Source organism: Mustela lutreola, chromosome 1 (genome assembly GCF_030435805.1).
Source record: "Mustela lutreola isolate mMusLut2 chromosome 1, mMusLut2.pri, whole genome shotgun sequence".
Lineage (NCBI taxonomy): Eukaryota > Metazoa > Chordata > Mammalia > Carnivora > Mustelidae > Mustela > Mustela lutreola.
In genome coordinates this window covers 132,495,565-132,516,594 of record NC_081290.1, presented here as the reverse complement: position 1 = coordinate 132,516,594, position 21,030 = coordinate 132,495,565, and the positions used below count along the sequence as shown (strand labels likewise).

Genomic DNA, 21,030 nt, shown 5'->3' with positions numbered 1-21,030 from the left:
AAGAATAGTCTTATTTTTGTGTGTTTTCCTGTGAGTTAAAGTAAATATTAATAAGAAAAGAACTAACTTTCATATTATTCAGCCTAAATGTAATAATCTCTTATGTGAAACACATGCCTAAACTATAATAGACAGTGGAGATAAAAAATAAACATAATCTGAATTTGCAACATATACTGAAATTCTTAAAAATTAAGCTAATATGTTTTATAAAAAATAAAAAAAAAAAAAAAAAAAAAAAAATTAAGCTAATATAATCTCATCAAAGCATATAGTTGATTGCAAATACCACTGAGGTTAAAAAAAATGTGTGTGTTTGAGTGTGTATGCTTTCAACTCAATAGTGTTCTTCAATCTGTAACTTTATATATTAGAATAGAGGTTTTGATTCCTTTTTTAAAAAGATTTTATTTATTTATTTGACAGACAGAGATCACAAGTAGGCAGAGAGGCAGACAGAGAGAGAGACAGGGAAGCAGGCTCCCTGCCAAGCAGAGAGCCCGATGAGGGGCTCCATCCCAGGACCCTGAGACCATGACCTGAGGTGAAGGCAAAGGCTTAACCCACTGAGCCACCCAGGTGCCCTGAGGTTTTGGTTCTTATATCTTAAAGCTTATGTACATATTTTAAAGAAAATACATTTGAAAATCCTCTTCAGTGCATGTCCCCTCACATACACATAAAGTGCATTTAAGATGGAAATTCTGCATTAGCTAAGATGTGTAGATATAAACACATTGTATCAACACTACAACACTCTTAAATACTGTATTTAAGTATCCTAGAACACAACAGATATATCACTAATAAACATTTTATTAATAGAATGTTAAAATAAAAGATAGGTAGAGAGAAGGTTGTAAGAATGTAAAGCTTAGAAAGAAGTAGGGGAAGGGAGTAATGGATGTAGGAAGAAAAACAGTAAAAGTAAGGGAAGAAAAATATATTTTCAAGTGTCATATATTCAAATAATGTGGCAAACACTGCATATGTGTTTTTTGGAACTGTTATTAAAAAGTTAAAAGCCAAGAGCATATATTAAATTTCAGGATTTGTTTTTTCTCAAGAACTAATTTATAAGTGCAGGTTTCATGCTTTAAAAACACTATGGGCATATAATGTGTCAGGAGGAAAGCACAATTATATGGAAGCTCACCTTGCAAGAGGGTTGAAATCTGTAAGATAGATACATTTTGTGCTTATGTTATAATTTTATGACTCTTTAATTAAGAAAGACTTGGTCATTTGTGGTTCTGATATTTTTTCCTGGGCCTTGCTTTAATTTGATCTCCCAAAATTAAGAGTGAAAATTACTTAGCATAAAGAAGTGAATATGGGCTTTTCAAAATAAGCATATTCTTAATTCACAGCAAACCTTCTCATAATTGATGCAAAAAGATAAATTAACAAGGCATACACTGTTAATATCTTTAGAGTATTTATATTTCTGATGTACTACAAATACATTAAAATAATTATAATTCAAAAAGGAGCTTATAAAATTTGATGATGCTACAGAAGCCCAAAAATAAAGAAGCAAAAAGCAATATGATTAAAAGGTAAATCTTATATACAAGTATAAATACACATTCACAAGGCAGCAACACAATGAACTTCATAATTTCTGTGTATTACATTTTAATATGTTCATGTAAATTACTTAAATTAAAATCCTTAAGTACATGTTGGTCATTCAGCTTTAAAATATTTTCCTTGTTCATATTTACTTAATATTTTAGTCATCTTTCCCATGACAATTTACAACTAAAAATCCACCTAATGACTGCATGCATTACATTTTATTGTTGCTTTACAATTATTTAAATATCCTAAACAATAATTATGAGTATATGTGAGGATATTGTAATATTGCTTATATAAAAGTAACTAACAGACTCCCCCAGTCCTCTCTTAATTTCTTTCTGGATAGGTAAAATTTATTTTTTTGACTTCTTTTAACCTCATCCTTTGTCCTAGTTACTCATCTTCTTTGCACACCTCCCAAACTAATTACCCTAAGGTACCATTTTCACAGTCTTTGTAACCAGATGCCAATTCATCCTACCTAAGGGGAAGGTTCTTGAGATCTTGAATTCTATCACAGTATAACTATAGTATAGAAATTTATGAAGTTTTAAAATTCTACTGTAGAATCACAGGATGACAGATATGTAAGGAACTTTAGAGATAATTTAGTATAATAAAATCCTCAAATTTTACAAATGATGAGTATGATATAGCAGTTTAAATAACTAGATCTTGGTCACACAGCTAATGTATGACAGAACAAAACCTAGAATCACTTAGGAAGATTCAGTCCTCCTAGTTCTAGTTCTTTTCTTTTCTTTTCTTTTCTTTTTTTTCCCTTTTATTTTCTCCCCTGACCCCAACACAGTAAGAAAAATGATTCCTTTTTTTTTTCATATTTGAAACATTTGAAACATATTTTTTTCCCATTTTATCCTCCTAGGCTTTTGAATAATATTATGCTTGCCTTAATTTAATTCATAGCCCCAAACAATAGATTACTGAAGTGAACTGAAAAATAGTGTCTATTAAACAGCATATGACACGGGCTTTGTTGAAATTTTATAAGAATTTTTATAATGCACGCTATATATTTTCACAGTGAACTTTTACGTCTTCTTGCCATTTTGGCATGCTGGCATGAAGCAGACCAAAATATGCCATGTGACATTTCTAAAAGAAGCATGACATGTGTGCTTTGCTCAGCCTAAGTACAGAATATTCATTGTAATTATAATTGTAGAATGCCCTTCTACCCCTAAATACCATCTTTTATGCCCTACATTGGTGTCTGACACCTTTATAAAATCACTTTGGGAACTGAAGTGCTTTTGGGATGTGTATGTATGAGTGTATGTGTGTGTGTGCGTGTGTGTGTGCGTGTGCAATGAACAGTGCAAAAAGGCATGCACTAGTCATTTATATATTTATATAAAATCAATAGCAGTCAGAGGAAAATAAAATATTGCAGATTACCTGGAATGCAGCCATTACTGCCTAGATCTGTTGGGGGATACTCCCAGGGAACTGAATATTTAGGAAAGGAACTGACAAATGCTTTAATAAGGCTGGAAAGGAAAGTTTATGTGGATGCAAAGGAGAAAAAAGATGTTCCCTCAGAAGCAAAACTATCGTTGTTTTTTTTTTTTTATTTTTGTTTTTTTTTTTTTCAATTTAGCTAACTTTCAGGAAAGGATTTGGGTACATATACCCACACAATAAATATTCTTCCTCAAATAATTTCTTAAATACTACAGAAAATCAATTTTATTAATTATGTTTCTTGATAGGAAAATAGACAACTGTACTAATTTCATCAAAGTCCCTGAAAACACTCATGGGTGGATAAAGTGCAGAATTACATTAGACTCTGGGAATATCAGGGTATGTATTTTGATAAAAAAAAAAAACAATGTATTGATTGCTATGATATTTCTTGAATAAATAACTTTGTTTATGAAAATATTTTTATCCAACTTAAGAAAATTTGGGCTTAATTTAATTTGTCTATTTCTTTGTACAGGTAAGTCCTGTACTTACCTGTACAGGACTGTAGGTGACACATGTGGACAGGATGTGAATAATGACCTTTCTAGATGACTGATTGCTTCAGTTCACTAAAAGTGTTTGTTTACAAGTTTAAGCAGTCAGGAATCTGGCATGGCAGCCCCCCTTTCTCTTGCTGTCAAGGCCCTTAGAGCCTCAAAGGAACAAGAAACATCACATACTCTGAGAGGATTGCTAAAGGCTATGAAATGCTTCCAGCATACCCCATCTTTCATAGAACAATTGATATATTAGACATAATAAATATTACATAACCTTCAGGATTTGGGCAGTGGAAGTTGAAGCTGAGAACTTTCACTTTTTTTCATTATTAAATGATTTTTTTTAACCCTGGAATCTCCAACTTCACATAGCTTGATGATGTATTTAAATCATAAGAATGAATAGGGAAGCTTCCATAGATTTTATAAGAACACGTGAATACTTGATATATACTATACAGCATTCACATAAAAAAATAAGAAAAACAATGTTTACGAATGATGATAAGCATAGCCAGTTTTCACATTTTCTTCCAGTGTTCAGAGCATTTTTTTTTTTTTTCCCCTCCAGGACAAGTTTCTGCTGCAGCGACTCCCTCTAGCAGCTCCGTGAACCGAGGAAAGGGAACGGAACACCAAACCCATCCTTTCCAGTAAACAAATGATAGGGAGCAGGAGGAAAGTTTGGCCAGGGAGATCAAAAGGAGCGGGGATTTTTTTTTTAGAGTGGTTAGAGTCATTCCAATCCCAAGTCCCTTCTCCTCCCGCCTCCCCAGCCTCTCCTCTCAATGCTCCTTTGCCCCCACCCTCCGCCCCTGCTTTCTGCCAAAGCTGTGCCAGCAGCGATCTTTAGAGCGCACAGAAACGGCAGTCCCAGCGAAGGGAAAAGCTCAGGCCACGCCAAAAGCATTTAGTTTATTCTGGACCGATCATGAAGTCCAATGAAACCAACGTTGCTCAATAACCTGGATTTTGTCGTCTCGATTGCCTCAGCTGACCCTAGCAGTAAGCCCAGTCAAAGGGGCGGCCCCGCACCTCTCAGGGAGTTGGTATGCAAAATAGTTACGTCAGATGATGGGGGCGGGGCACACCCGGGTTGAGTGGCAGCCGCTTTTGCTGTGGGAGGAGGCGCGAGAATCAGCCTGGTTCAGTGACTGAGACAAACTGGAGGTGAGAGGAGCTGGTGCTGTCCACTGCGCTGTCGGTGCTGAACCTGGGACGCGAGCGGACGGGTTGCTCTAGCATCTCGAGGCAACGCCCTCTTGCACTCTCTGTGCCCTGCGGGACCCGCTTCACCAGCAGGACCATATCAACTTGACAAAGGAGTGTGGTATCCGACGTGGGAGAGAGTCCTCTGTTTGCCACCTAGGCTCCCGTTCAAGCGTGACTTTGGAGATTTCTATAGTTTTAGACCAAACTATTTTCCTCTTTTCCCAGCTGAAACGATCTTTTAGGGTTTTTTTAAAACTATTGTTATTATTGTGATTTATATATCCACACGATTTAGGAATCTTTCTGGGAGACTTTTTTGACTCTTAAAATAAGGTAAGAAAAAGAATATTATAAATTATTACAAATGGGGGGGGGTGCAGAGTACTAAAATTTAAAAAGCAAGTTGTGATTTTTATAATTTGAAACGGGACTTTTGGCAATGATTGCAATAATTATTTTAATAATTACTACTACTATTCTTATTACAAGAACATCAGTTGGTGATTAAGCACTGAATCCTAGAGGGGAAAGTTGAGGGTGTGTATGTGTGTGAAGTTAATGTCATCAGGTTACATCTGGTTTATAAATATAAATATGTGTAGAGCAACACTTCCAGCATGGCTTGAGAAACAAGAAACATTCAATGCAAGCCCCAAATATGTTAGTAAATTACATTAAATAAATCAACCAACAAGTTGTTTAAAACAAATGTTATCTTTAAAAAAATATTTGAGTGGATTAATCTCTGATTAATCAAGATTACTTCTGAGATCTATGGCATAAACTACAAAGTACAGAGTTCTCTTAGCATTTTTGGAGGGGAGGTGGGAGGGATAAAGAGCATTTATACCATGTTGGGTGCATTAGATGTGTTATTATGCAGTAGATCCAAATAAAACTTGTGAAACTCAGTCTCTGAGAATTCTACACCCCAAGGTCATGTGTATTTCCAAGTTGGGGGCTGTTTATTCTGCTATTGACTAGTAAATGTCTTCCACTCCCCACCCCCTCAGGTTAGAGGTGGATGTAAATGGGAAGCTCTGATTTAATAATACAGTATTAGCTTGTATTATAGCCGCTACTGCTGTTGGTAATTGAATGGAACTGGGAAGCGTGGGCTGAGAAAATGTCTCGCTATTTCAGCAATGTTTAACCTCTTGCATGTTTAACAGAGAGCTTTTCTCTACTTAGGAGATTTTCTTTTGAAGCTATGTTCCTTTTGTCAATTGGCAATGTGGTTTGAGTGTGTATGAAGAAAGAATTCAGTACAGAAAACCACTGAACAGTACTTCTCATAGTGAACAATTATTAAATGATGGAAGTTAACTGTGCTCTGTGTATTTCTTATTACTATTCATGACTTTATTTGACAGGCATGATGATTGTCTGAAAAATAGAATTATTAATTTTTGTTTATGTCATTTAGTGACATTAGAATAAGAATAAATGATGGCTGGAAAAATATAGAGGAGAGGTTTACCTTCCAGGGAGAGAGATCAGGTTGCAACTAGACATCCTATCTTAATAGGAGCTTGTAAAATATAAGCTGTTTCAGACTTAATAAGTATCATTCAACTGACTAGGGCTGTGTTTTTCAGCATACTCAAGAGTATGTTAATTTAAGTTTATATATTTGGCTATTTAAAATTATCATAAAAATTTCTGCTCTAGTTGCATTACACTTACCAAGTATGAACTTCAGCTTTAAAGTTTATGACTTAAAATAGTTCCTCTGCATAGAGATTTTTTATTTTATTTACAGCACAGTCCTACATGAGAGTGATTGTTACAAGAAATGGATATTATTGCAAACACTACAGGCTAAATGTAAACGCCCTTAAGTTGTTCTCATGTTTTACCCCGAGCAGATTGTTCTTTGTAGGATTCCTGTCAGTCATGTGATCATACATTAAATATTGATACAAAATTTTTAAACACTGAACAGGTAGAGAGGCAAAGGAAGATATACGAAACACTAGGCCATGAAACTCCTACCAAACATCCTCCTTTAAATTAATTTAGAATAATTATTTTCTTCGATACATTTTGAAATTTTCTTTTTAAAACTATGTGAGTATAAGTACTCTGACTATGGAATTTCAAACGGCTTCTTTTAATTTCAGTTTTCTTTTCTTTACTGAAATATCAATTTATTTTTAATTTTATAACTTACTGGAAAGTCAAGAACAGAAATAAACACTATGCTTACCTAAATGTATTTCAGTATCTCATTGATTTCTTTTTTCATAAAGTTTTTAAAGATGTGTATCTTTGTTTGAGTATAAACAGCTCCCCTGAACTACCAGTATCAGGAATTCTTTCAGATGAGTTTAGTGTTGTCACAGGGAGATGGTTAAGCACTAAAATCAAAGCATGCTATTGTCAATCATGAAACTAGTGAAGTAGTTTCAATGAGATTTAAAATTTAAAATATTAAAAACATTTTTCTTGATTATTTTTTACATTATTAGCTTTTATATCTTAGTTCTGAGGTAAGATAAAATTAGATAATTAGATGACCATGATAAGCCCAAACTTAGCACATAGGGGATGCTGTTTGGATACAGAATACAACTCTTACTGTAAACAAATAAAATTGCCAACTTTGAGGACACCTATTAAAGATATTCAAATGTGGTGACTCTTCATAAATTTTTTGCTACACCAAAAAATGACCATATTTTGGAGTTACAACTTGTCCATGTGAAATTCAAAGGAATATTCAATAGCACTATAGATAGCCTGCTGAAGCATGAAATCATTTCATTGCATAGGTTCTATAAGTACATGCAACAGTTTCTACTCCAAGATGATGAAGTTTTACCAAATGTATAGAAAAATTACTGAACTAATATAATTATATGTCACATGACAAGCTCAAGTTATCTTTCTTAATTGCATCTTGGTTTCTTAAAACACAGTGAGCTTCTCAAAACTTTAAAAATGATAATACTGGGTAGATGTCTTTTTTTTCTTATAGATAAGGTGAATAACTATGCAGTTTGATAATATTTAAGACAAAGATGAAACAGTTTTTTTTTAATCTATTAACTAACATGTGCAGTAGAGAATTAAAGAAAATGATAATAAACCAGAAATGTGTTAAAAAGTTTTAGGGGATTGACTTTTTAAAAGTAATTTTTAAATTATACTTAAAAGATTATGCAAATTATAGTTTACTGAGAATTTTCTTTGAATAATAGCAATTTTTCATGTTTAATTCTCATTTATAAATGATTCCAAAACACCTTCAATAATATATTTCTATCAATTCTGCCCCAAACCCAATCCCCCTAATAACTCTAGTATTTTTATTACTTAATGTATTATAAAGTTTTAAACCCTCATGTGAACTAATAGGCCAGAAAAAATGCTTCCTGTTGTTAACATTATTGTAACAGCCATGTGACCAATTATCTTACCAAACAGACTTAATCACCTTCTGCTTCAACACCTCCATTGTCCTTTGGGCCTAGACTAGTTAAGGTGAACTGTGGGGTCCCTTGTGGAAAATCCTAATTTTCCCATTAAATTGGTCACCACAGCATTCACAACAAAACAATTGGTCCCTTTGTGCTTTAATCACCTTAGTACTGAGGAAGTTAATATTAGTATAGCAGATGAGAGAGTATTTTTGATAAATTCAGAATTCCAAGGAGTTTTAATATGTTTTTTTAGAGACAGTATTAAATAATAGTATGAGTGTGTGATATAATGAGTATGTATGTGTGTACATTGTGTGTACAGTGTGTGTGTGTGTATACATATATATTTCTTGGTGTACTCTACCACGAACCTGCAGTGGGATGATCTTAAGCAAGTTCAAGAAATGCTACTTAATACAAAAAAAATTCACTTAACAAGCTATAATGCAATATAGATTTTTAGTAGCAAATGTGTCTTTTTGTTGTTGTTATTTTTATTTAGGCTGTTACACTTTAGTACATACCAAATTTTTGCCACGAAAATGTCATTCATAAGCTCTCATGGTGTGATTGGCAAGGGAAGGGACAACTGGAAATGAAAATTTGCCAGAAATAAGCAGTAGAATTGATGTGTATGTAATAAAGAGTTTATAGTATCACATCGATTCTGAAAAAAATGAGTGCTGATAAAGGATTTGAAAGTTTCTGTCTCTAAAAGAGATACATCGGGTTTACTTCATATACATTTTGGGGAAATAAGCCATGCACTTCTAAGGGATACAGCTGGAATATCCCTATACCTAAGATATTTTGATTCCTTGTATATCAGTATTTTCATGCATAGATATCATAAAATGTGGGAAGAAGAGCAGCTTCACTCTCAACTTTCTTGCTTTAAAACCAAGTAATTAATATTAATTTAATGTAGCTTTTGGTATCAAATTATGTAAATCTCTAAAGCAAAGTAGTTGCTTAGTGAGTTCATTTGCATGTCAATACGGAGAATATTATTCCAACTCATAACTGGTTCATAGCACTGCTAGCAATTCTAAAACACAACGCAAAAGATTTGAAAACACTTTTCTCGTTCAATTTTATTTAAATATATCTATTGTAATTGACAGTTAAGAGAAACTTACTTTAGTGATGTATTTTTTCTATGTTAGTAGCACTAAGGTAGTAATTAAAACATACATACAGTAGCAATTAAAACATACAGGTCTGAACTACGTTCCCCAAAGATGATGATGAAATGGAAATAATTTGCCTTTCATGATTGGACCACTTCCATGAAATACATTAGGTAGTGTTCTAGTGACCATCAAGGCTTTATCTTTTATAATTTCTAAAACCCTCAAAGTAAAGATGTTTTACTAACATGAAGAGGCAAATGCCCCCATGTACTCTGTAGATATGTGCCCCTTTTTCTCAAACTATAGTAATTGCTGTGATCCGGACATCAACCAGACTCTGAACTGACTCTTTTAGGATTAAGGAGGGGGGTTGCACTCATCTTTCCAAAGAAAGAGAGTGATTTGTGATTAATAAACACATTTGCTGTCTCACAGTAAATTGCGTATTAATACTTGAGCATAAAGTTTTTGAGCCTGGAGCCTTGCTTATGACAAGAAGAAGACAGAAAGAGATACCATTCAAAGTATTAATACATATACATATATTTTATTCACATATATGTACGTATATATTTTATTCATATTAGGCTATTTTATTTACATTAAGTCTAACATTTGCATGACTGAAAAATTCATAATGTCCTCATTTGAGATATGAGAAAGTAGACACTCAGATCAAAATTGTACACCTCTCCAGGCTCTGATCACACAACTAGGAACAGGTAGATTAGACAATCATACCTAACTCATCCCTTTTGCAGCTATACTGTACACTCCAGCACCTCTGTTTAGGTCAAATATTCAACTGGGTGTGTCTTACTTAAAACTATTCATTTTCTGTGAGACTTTATTTACTAAACGTGAATCCACCTTTACTCTTTCTCCAAGTCTTTCACTTAATTATTAAGTTATATAGAAATTATTTTATGGCATTTTTTTTTAGTATACACACTTTAGACTGCACAAAGGTTTTAAGAAGTTTTTCCTTTGTATTTAATATTAGAAAGATGCTACATTGCCTGATCTCATTGATCATTAATAGCAGTAGGGACAGACAATATTTCCCTTTCCAAGTTAAATAGAATAAGAACAGTAGAATACACTTTAATATGTCTAAAGAGTTCTAGGTTCCCCCCCTAAAAAGTCCTACTGAATATCAAATATAAAGACATCTTGAACTTCAGCCCACTTCAAGCAATTACCACTTGTGTCCTATTCAAACCTTCAGACTAGTTAGCTACTAATATTTTAAATAGACTGTGAGATGAAATAAAGCAATCAAAATAAAAAGAGGTAGTCTAAAGTGGTTCTTGAACACTTAGGAACCAGTAAATACTGCATTTATTGTTTTTTAACTCTATTTGAGGTATGAAGGGAAACATTGACCACTAGCTGATGCTCTTTGTTTTCATAGAGGATTAAGCTCACTGAGTAGGATAAGAGGTGAACACTGCTGGCCATAATTATAACACACTTCTCAGGTGAGCCACAGAGTTGCATCAGATTCCATAGTGAATCCTCATTACCCAAGTTTTGGGTTGTCCTTATTAAATGGATCCCAAAGGAGATAGAAAAGTTTGATTTATAGAGGAAATTAACTTAATCGTGAAAGACAATACGGCTTTTATTAAATATTTTACATATCAGTTAGCAATATTGGTGCTTTACTTTTTAAATGAAGCCTGGGATAAAAGTTTTTAATCTTGACATTTCTGAACCATTTTGTACACTATTCATTTGACTCGCTGTTCCTCATTCTCTGTGGAGCACTGCAGGAAGTCTGTTCACTCCAACAGTTACAATTATTCTCTCTTCACAGATATCTTCCAAATATATAGCTCTGGCCCAGATATGAACTCCATTAATGTATTTAAAAAGGTCTGCTGGACATTTTAACTCTGATTTCATGGTGACAGCACAAACTCCATGAACTTATCATCTCATCCTTAATGTGGTCTCCCATCCTAATTTTTTTGCCTGTCAGTTAATGACACACTTTCTTATTCACCTAGGTCTGAAAAACTCACAGGTGTTTTAAACATACATCATTCTTACTATACTATATGCAGGGACTCCCCAAGTTTTGACATTCTTCCCTTTGTTATATAACTTTACCTAATTCCTATTTGCTATTCCTTCATCTTATCACTTTTACCTTGACCCACACTATCCCATCTCAATAGAAATTATTTTGACACTCTCTACATTGATCTCCCTGATTCTTATTTCTTCCTGCAGTGATAATAACAGATGACAAAAATAGAAAGTAATTTTTTTAGCAATTCATAGTGTATCATACAATATGCTAAGTATTTATAAACATCATTACATTCTATATGCACAACACCGTATAAGGTAGATAGTGAAAGACCAAAGCTTAAAGAGTGACATTGCCTACAGAGTTGGGACTCGGACCAAGCTCTGTCTGAAACCAGCTGCCTGATTAATATTACTATTTTCACTGATACAGACTTCATAACTCTTCTGGATTCCTCTCTGTTAAAGTAAGCTTTTAGGCTCCATAGCTCAGGGGTTAGAGCACTGGTCTTGTAAAGTAAGCTTTTAACTATCACTGTGGTCTTCAGAAATCATCAGTGGATTGCTACTTTTTACTCTATTAAGTTGAAATTCTCTATTTGTTGTTGTTATTGGTTCTATAGCCTGCGAGTAATCAATTTGATTTTCAATTTTCTCATGTGTGCAATGCACGTATGTAAAACAGAGATGGGTCAAAATATAAAGTATGATTCCTTTCCTCTGTACAAAATGAGTGTCCTGTCTGCACTGTTGTGTGTTCAAGAATCTCCACCTACATCTCACTTCTTTATTTCCAGCCAAGTTTTTTAATAATATAAGAGCACATTGTGCTCATATGTGCTTTCCAGAGGTCCAGTTTTTGTTGCAATTAATGTCAAGTCAGCATCACCTTGGATATCACCAAGATCTGTATTTTTTTCACATGTACATATTTGTTTTCTGTTGCTGTATAAAAATTGTCATAACCTCAGTGGTTTAAGCATTTATTATCTCAGTTTCCATGAGTCACAAGTCTGGGTTCAGACTAGCTGGGTCCTCTGCTTAGAATCTCACATCAAGTTTTCAGCCAGGAGTGGGATCTTATTTGAGACGAGGTTCCTCCTCTAAGATCACTGGTCATAGGTAAGATTTTCTTTTTCTTTCTTTCTTTCTTTCTTTCTTTCTTTCTTTCTTTCTTCTTTTTCTTTTCTTTCTTTTCAGCTCAGAATTCATGAAAGTTTATTTTGTCAAGGCCAGATAAAAATTTCACTGATTCCTTCAGTTTCTGATCTATACATCTGCTTTTAAAGGGCCCATCTCATTAGGTCAGATCCAACTACAATAACCCCCTTTTTGATAACATAAGGTTAGCTGACTTGGAACCCTAATTATGTCTTAAATCTCTCCTCCTTTCCATATAATGTAATAACCACAAAAACACTGTATCATTTTGTCATCTTCCTTTGGTCAAAAGCAAGTTAAAAGTTCTACCTACACACAAGATGAGGGGATTATACAAGACTGTGGGTCATTGGGATGCATGTAAGAATTCTGACCTAAGTTCTGCTTGAACCTTAGAACCTTTTCTCTATTGCTGTTGTCCCCTAATCTCCAGCATTTATGACCTGAACTATGCAATGAACAGTCTGGTGTGGCTTTTGGATGTTTTATGTGACTTAGGTTGTTCTTCCTAATTAATCTTAAGGTCTTTTTAAAGGAAGAACCCTAGGAATTCCTTCCATGTGTGCAAAACTCTGTGGTTTAAAATTATTTCATTTACATATTATACAGTCCTCATTGAAGTTTATCCTTTATGTCTGCCTCTATTATGTTTTGTACATGTAATTTGTGCTCATGGATTGGTTAATGTTTTTAGATTCTAGGTTTTATTAATCTATTCTGTTTTTATTTATTTTTTTTGCCTTTGGTCTCTGACGAATTGAAAATCACACAAAGGGTTTATTATTATTATCTTATTTATGCAACATAGAATCTTTCCATGCAAATCAGGGATTTATATTTAATATTATGCTTTATATATTATATAGAAAGTGAAAATGGTGCAATAAATTATATTTACTTTGAAAGAAAAACTTTACATTTTAAAAGAATGTCATCTTTAAAAGAATATCACATTTCTGATACTAATAATTTTGTTCTTATTTATTTGGTCTAAAAATTGATAAATACTTAGGTAATTATTTTATTTACATTTATTATATAAAAAATTTTATTGCACTTACATCTTTTATAGTTTTCATACAATTATGGTAATTTTATCTTGACAAAAGCTAAAGAAAATTAACTAGTATATCAATTCAATTTTAAATTTAATAAACAGTAATTTTCTTAAAAAGTGCTTACTGTGTTTCAGGTGCCCTTTGGGGTGCTGGGAATTGAGTGAGAATGATATATAAAGTTCCCACCCTATTCTTTCTGAGGAAAGACAGACAATAAGCAAACTAATACAGACAGAAGTTCATGTCTGTTAGTAATAAATGTCACCATCAAAAGTTAAACAGGAAAAAGATTACTAAGGAATAAAAGTGGTATCGAAGGTAGGGGTTATCTTGGGTGCCAACTTTGGCATTCTGTGGTACCCATTAAGTAGTTTCTGATAAACTGACATTCCTTATGGATATTGTGAATAATGTTGCAATGAATGTGAGGATGAAGGTATCTCTTTGAGATGCTGCTTTTAATTTTTTGGATAAATAGCCAGAAAGAGTTGGATCAGTGGATCATATGATATTTATACTCTAAACTTTTAAGGAATGTCCATACTGTTTTCCATAGTGCCTATATCATTTTACATTCCTGCCAACAATGCACAGGGTTATTGGTTTTTGCTTTTTTTTTCCCTTGTTTGATAATAGACCTCCTAACAGGTGTGAGGTGATAGCTCATAGTGGTTTCAGTCTGCATTTCCCTGATGATTAGTGATGTTGAACAACTTTTCATGTACTGTTGGCCATTTACATGTATTCCTTAGCATATCTCTTCCATTTATGAATGTCAAATTATTGTCAAAATCCAAAAGCTCCCATCATGATAAAAATTATTTTTTTTAATTTTTGATTTTTTTTTTTGTTAGTGAAAATTAGCATCCTTCTTTGCTTGGCACTACAATATGTTTGAAATGTGTTATTTAGATTAATTTTTCCTTCCGCTTTTAAATGCACTATACAGAGCAGATATTGCAACCAAATTCTGGGACTTGAAGCTAATTTCTGAAAACTAGTTTGTACTCTGCATTGTATAGCTTATTTGTTCAGAACTTCACATTCTTTCATAGAAAACTTAAGGGCTTTAAAATCTATGGTCCTTTGAGGCACTGACCCAGTGAGCTGGTATTTATGTCAAGTGATTCATTATCCTAGACACTATGGCATTATTAGGGGAGGAGAAATGCTTAGCATGCCTTTTGCATTTGTGCACATGCTTGAGAAACCACAATGTTTATTAAAAAGTATGACATCATGGGACCATGTAAGGAAAATGCAAAAGAAATGTGATCTAGATACATCCACAACTTTATGAAATAAATACAACAATTAGATGCACAACATCTCAGTCCTTTGGCAGAATCTCAAAAGTTGGTGCATTTACAAAAAACCAAAAAGTATGACTTGAAAGAACTTGCACAAATTGTAGCAATGCTTTCCCTAAATTACTTCTTTTGGTGAGATTTCTCATAAAGTTATTAAGTGACGTAAAAATTTTTAAAAATGAAGAGAAAAAATTCTAGAAATGCTTTGAATTTTAAGTCTATATATATTTACAATTAATGACAACAAAGATTTAAAATAAATACCCTCTATTTTTATTTTCTTTGGACAGGTGTCCTATTTTTTATTTACTGAAGCCTGAGGATGGGGAAAATCTTTCATTGAGTTTGTTTTCCTGTCTGTGCACAAATAGTACAATTTAATTGATAATGTCTGGAGTAAAATTCTGTGCCCAGCTGTGAAAACAACCCTTGATCTTGGCACTCGATTGGACATCTTGATAAGTATATATGTCTTGTTAAAAAATCTCTGTCAGTTTAACAACTGTCTAAAAATCAGTAGAGGGAGCTCAAGAAGGCATTAAGGATATTTTGATACTACCTTTCTTTGTCACTTTGCTTTCCCTCAAAAATTGTCTTTTTCATATGTAGGGAATGGATATATCTTTAAGTGCAACATAACCTTTTTGAAATTGTGAGGTTCATGGTTATTTAAACACTTAAAGAAGCTTCACCATTTCTCCCAATTTTGGGGGGTCCTATTTATAATAGAAGGTAAACAGGTTTGATTTATAAATTGTTGGAACACGATAAAGACCCCACTCTGTGGTAACAAATCTTTCCTGCCCCACTTTTTAGATCTTAGCACAGGGTCCTTGATCCAGAAAAAAGAACATCAGAAATAGACGCCTAGTATGCTTTAATGCTTCAATGCTATAAAGCATTAGTTGGCTTAAATTAAATCTGTAATAGTCTTTTAAAGATTTTATTTATTTATTTGACAGAGAGAGCAGAAGCAGGGAGAGAGTCAGGGAGAGGGAGAAGCAGGCTTCCCGCTGAGCAAGGAGCCTGATGCAGGACTCCATCCTAGGACCCTGGGATCATGATCTGAGCTGAAGGCAGATGTTTAACTGAATGAGCTACCCAGGTGGCCCAAATCTGTGATAGCCTTAAGAATAAGTTGGGTTCTATCCGAAAATGTTACTGGTTAGCTTAGATACACTGGACTTAAACATAGGTTTGTGTTCTAGCAAGAACCTGTGGTGGCATCCTTCTAAACTTCCAAAAACCAAAAAAGCACAAAGGTAGAGGACATCCATCCTTAGCAATTCCTAAGCAGTCCTGATGTTTTCAATTAGCAATTTCATACTGAGAGTCAAGTTCCATTTTTATATATTTCATAAATTTGAAATTAGGAAATCTCATGTTGTTTTTGATTAGGACTTGCTCCACAATTTTCCAGAGTTTTTCTGAAAATATAAAACTTGGTAAATTAAAACATTTTTCAAATTAAAATTTTAATTTTTTTTCCTCTGCATCAGAAAGTATTAAATATTTCCCAAAGGTTCAACTGAAAACTTAGCATGGATTTTTAAGAATGAGTTATTATATAGCAGCATTCTTGAAAAGGAAGGCAAATTTTATTACTAGTAACTATTTTTTTTTAAGATTTTAATTATTTATTTGAGAGAGAGAGAGAGGATGAAAAAGAGAGTATGAGAGGAGAAAGATCAGAGGGAGACACAGACTCCTTGCCGAGCAGGGAGCCCGATGTAGGACTTGATCCCAGGACTCCAGGTTCATGACCTGAGTCAAAGGCAGTTGCTTAACCAACTGAGCCACCCAGGCACCCTGTACTAATAACTTCTTAACATGGTTTCAGTGTGATAGTATTACTCTGTCCTGACTAATGATAAATTAATAGATTCTTTTCTTTCATAATGACATTTTTTGGAATTAATTGCCATTTTCCATAGGACAGTTAAAATTTAATAGTTATATATATGATTTATTGAGATCATATTAAATATGCATTTTAGTAAAATTTACATATTATTAATTGTTAGCATGCAGTTTTTACATGAATATTGAGTGATATATAAACTTTGAAAAGGTATATTTGAAATCCATTCGAAGCTTTTGTTGTTATTTTAAAATTTCCCCAGAAGTTGAATTACTTGGTAAAATCAAATGATTATGCTTAAGTTTAGAAATGGCTACTGCTGTATTATTTTCTATAATGATTACAATAGATTGAAGCTAATAATGCTTGAGATATTTGATCATAGTGTTACATCTTATGATTTTGATAATTTGACAGCAAAAAAGGTGTGTGCCCTAGGACTATATATTAAGAATTCTATAATTTTAGTCATATTTTCCATGAAAGCTGATTTTTTTCAGTGTTTAAGGTCTTAAATAAAAATACATTAGGCCCACCACATTTTTCTAGAAAGCACTTGGGTTTCTCAAGTAGGTAAGATTTCTTCAAAGTGACTCATGTCTTGAATATCTAAGATTCTAAACAAAGATAGTATACCAGTGCAATCTTGATTATTCATTATTTTTTAATAAAGAAATTCTACAGTTTTGTAAAAGCAAAATCACCATGCATTAAAACTTTTCTTAATTTAAAGGAAAATAAAACTAGATTTATTTATTTATTTATTTTAAAGGTTTTATTTATTTATTTGACTGACGGAGATCACAAGTAGGCAGAGAAGCAGGCAGAGAGAGAGGAGGAAGCAGGATCCCCGCTTAGCAGAGAGCCCCATATGGAGTTCAATACCAGTACCCTGGGATCATGACCTGAGCTGAAGGCAAAGGCTTTAACCCACTGAGCCACCCAGGCACCCCTAAAACTAGATTTATTAATGTAATCTTATCTGGGTTTTTCATTCAATTCTTATAATCAAATGAGAGAGTATCAGGACTTCTATTTCTGTTATATTTTAAATATTTTATCTTAGAAATATGTCAGACTAGATATTATATTGAAACTGACTTACAAATTAAGTAAATCATAAGGTGTTTTTTTATAGGAACAAAAGTATTCTTAAAAAAGTTATTATTTTTCTAATAAAAATCAAATATGTATCTATACCGATATATATAAAATATATAGAAAAATTAACTGAATCTACATTGACTTTTGAGAAGAAGGAATCTTTATTATCATTTAATAATTTAATTATTATTAATTTAATAATGAGAAAACAGAGATGAATCCTTTTAATTTTAATTGAGGTTAGACTCAACTGTGTATGGAGTTCATTCCAGTCACTGCACACTTCCAGATTTTTGTGTATAATCCCGAACAAGATACTTTCAGACATTTCATTTTGGGGTAGAGCTGTACTTGTGAATGCTAGAAGTCTGTTTGTGAATCTTATACCTGTTATCATATGGTAATCATACATACAGAAGGTTTTGATTTTTAATTTGCAGTATTTTTCCTGACAAACTTTGGTAGAGTAATGTCAAACACTTGTTTTTTAATATATATGCTTTTCAGGCTGGGTAATACACGTGGTATTTCTTCAGAATTTACTTTTGGTAATCCTTACAGCACTTAGAATTTCAAATTATATAAGTTGTATTCACTTGTAAAGTGGCTTGGTAGTCATTCCTCAGGAAATATAAGTGAATAATGCCTGACTCAAAAATCCAAAGTATGGTACTAAGTCACATGGATTTCAAGAAATTTCAGATCATTTTTTGGCTACCTTGTGTAATACTTTTAAATGCTTAAGATAAAAATGATTATCTCTTTGGGGGTTTGGAGGGTGAACTACATACATGATGATTTATTATAGAGAGTGAATAATCATGTTTACCTTAAAATAAGTACTATTCTATTTTATATTCTATTTATTTATATTTATAATTGATATATCCACTAAAATCCCCAAGTACATTGAAATTTTTATACCTACTAATATGTCGATAAGTACATTTTCAATGGAATATATTAAAAGTTAATGAGCTGGGGGAACCAGGTGGTGGGTATTAGAGAGGACATGGATTACATGGAGCACTGGGTGTGGTGCAAAAACAATGAATACTGTTACACTGAAAAGAAATAAAAAAATTTAAAAAAAAAGTTGATGAGCCACTAGAGTCATTCACATACTAAATATAATGGTTGAAAATGCAATAGAGTTCTAACTAACTGGAGACATAAAAGGAGTTAATATGACACAATAATTATCACACTAAAAAAATACTAATAGTGCATCTTATCTCATTTTATTTTGAATTGTGTCTGAGAATTTTTTAATGATACATTTACTGTGTTTATCTGAGGGGAGAATTGGTTAACTAGTACGGAATGATCTTTTATAAACTCATCTAGAATGGTAAAGTTCTGATAGTTTCAATTTTTAAGTATATATGTATTAGTTTTAGTTATCAAATTTAGCTTAATGTTGACCAGTAATCTGCCGTATTCTAGGTAAATCAGATTGTGATTTAGGTAATGAGGGTGGGTCAGTCATACAGGTACAAATGCCTGTCACGTACCTAAGTGGTCTATATAGTTAGAACATTAATTTTGTAAATACAAATGAATAAGAAATAGACAAACTAAGGAAACAGTACAAATAATAAAAAATTCTTCTAGAAAACTTCTTCAGAGAAAGGATAGTGGATTGATATCAAATAGAATTTTAACTTAAATGATGCATAAAAATGTGAATTCAATTTGTACTTTTCACTCTATTTTTAAATTTTCTCATGGCAATAGAGTAAATTTATAATTCTGTACTACAAAGAAACCTTACAGCTTTTATTATAGGACCATTTAGAAAAACCAAGCATCAAAGAACCACCATAGTTTTAAAATCCAGTTTTTACTTGTTGTGAAAACAGCTTCGTGTGAAATGTTTCTTAATGTTAGACTTGATTGGTATTATTTGAAAAGAAACATTTCAATGTTAAGTGAGTCAGAGTGACCCAAGAAGATGTTTGGAAACTAATTGCCAGATAAGAATATTTACAAAATTTTGAAAAAGTGAAAATTAGAAAATTAGTGAAATCACAGTTAAGAAGGGTCTAGAGAAACATAATAACTAAATGTAATGCGATGTCCTCAATGAGATCTTAGAAAAGGAAAAAGACATTAGGTGAAACTAAAGAAGTCAGAATAAAGTATGGATTTTATTAACTTTAGTTAATAGTAATATATTTGTCTTGATTTATTAATTTTGACAAATGTGTCACACTAATATAAGATGATTACAATAGGGGATCGAGTGTTGGCTGGCTACATGGCTATCTAGCATGGGATATGTACTATCTATGCAAACTTCTGCAACCTAAAACTTATAAAATGAGCTAGACATTAAGATAATGTAAAACAAAGCTATTTTTAGCTATAAAACAAAGCTATGTTTAGCTATAAACATAGTGATTTATTTTATGGGCAGTTAGTAATTTTATGGTAGAAAATCAGAGATCTGAACATATTTGTTTTTACTCCTTTTTATAAGGAACATGGGAATTATGACAGAATGTCATTATTAAGGAATTTATTTTAGAAAGGAAACTCTATATTTGATTTTTCTAAAAAAATAGATTCACCCCAAAATTTTAGTTACTTCAGTTAAAGAGCAACCATTCTTTAGATACATTCAGTGATGATGATGATGATAGATAGATAGATAGATATACAGAGACACACAGAGAAAGATGGAGATGATATAAATATATAGATAGCCTCATTCAAGTATAAGAAAGAAAATAACATTACATACTTAATGGGTTAAGGTCTGAATTCCAGAAAATCATTATAATTTCCTTCACTATAATGCTATATAAATAAGGAATTATTATAATTTGATGTATTTCAGTAACAAAAAAGTAAAAATTTTAGTTACTATAGTGCAATAGTAACATATTTTTAGTTTATTTATCTCTATGCTAATATACAGCATAAACTACTATTTCATTGTATATTCACAGAAATTTAATGCAAAAATATCCCACATAAAAAGTCATCATTTTAGGGGTGCCAGGGAGCCACAGTTAGTTAAGCCAGACTCGGTTTTGGATCAGGCCATGATCTCAGGATTCTGAGATCGAGCCCCACTTCTAGCTCCCTGCTTGAGTTTCCCTTTCCCCCTGCTCCTCCCCTCCATGCTTGTCCTCCATCTCTGTCTCTC

At 32.7% G+C, this 21,030-nt stretch overlaps 1 protein-coding gene across 2 annotated transcripts in view; it reads left to right on the top strand.

Annotated features, from left to right (window-relative positions):
* The first annotated feature begins 4,438 nt into the window (after nucleotides 1–4,438).
* FSTL5 (follistatin like 5) overlaps nucleotides 4,439–21,030 on the top strand; it is a 763,963-nt gene continuing 747,371 nt past the window's right edge. For both annotated transcript variants that reach the window (XM_059174403.1, XM_059174392.1), the window contains exon 1: nucleotides 4,439–5,120. The gene's annotated coding sequence lies outside the window, so the exon portion shown is untranslated. The remainder of the gene's footprint in view (nucleotides 5,121–21,030) is intronic.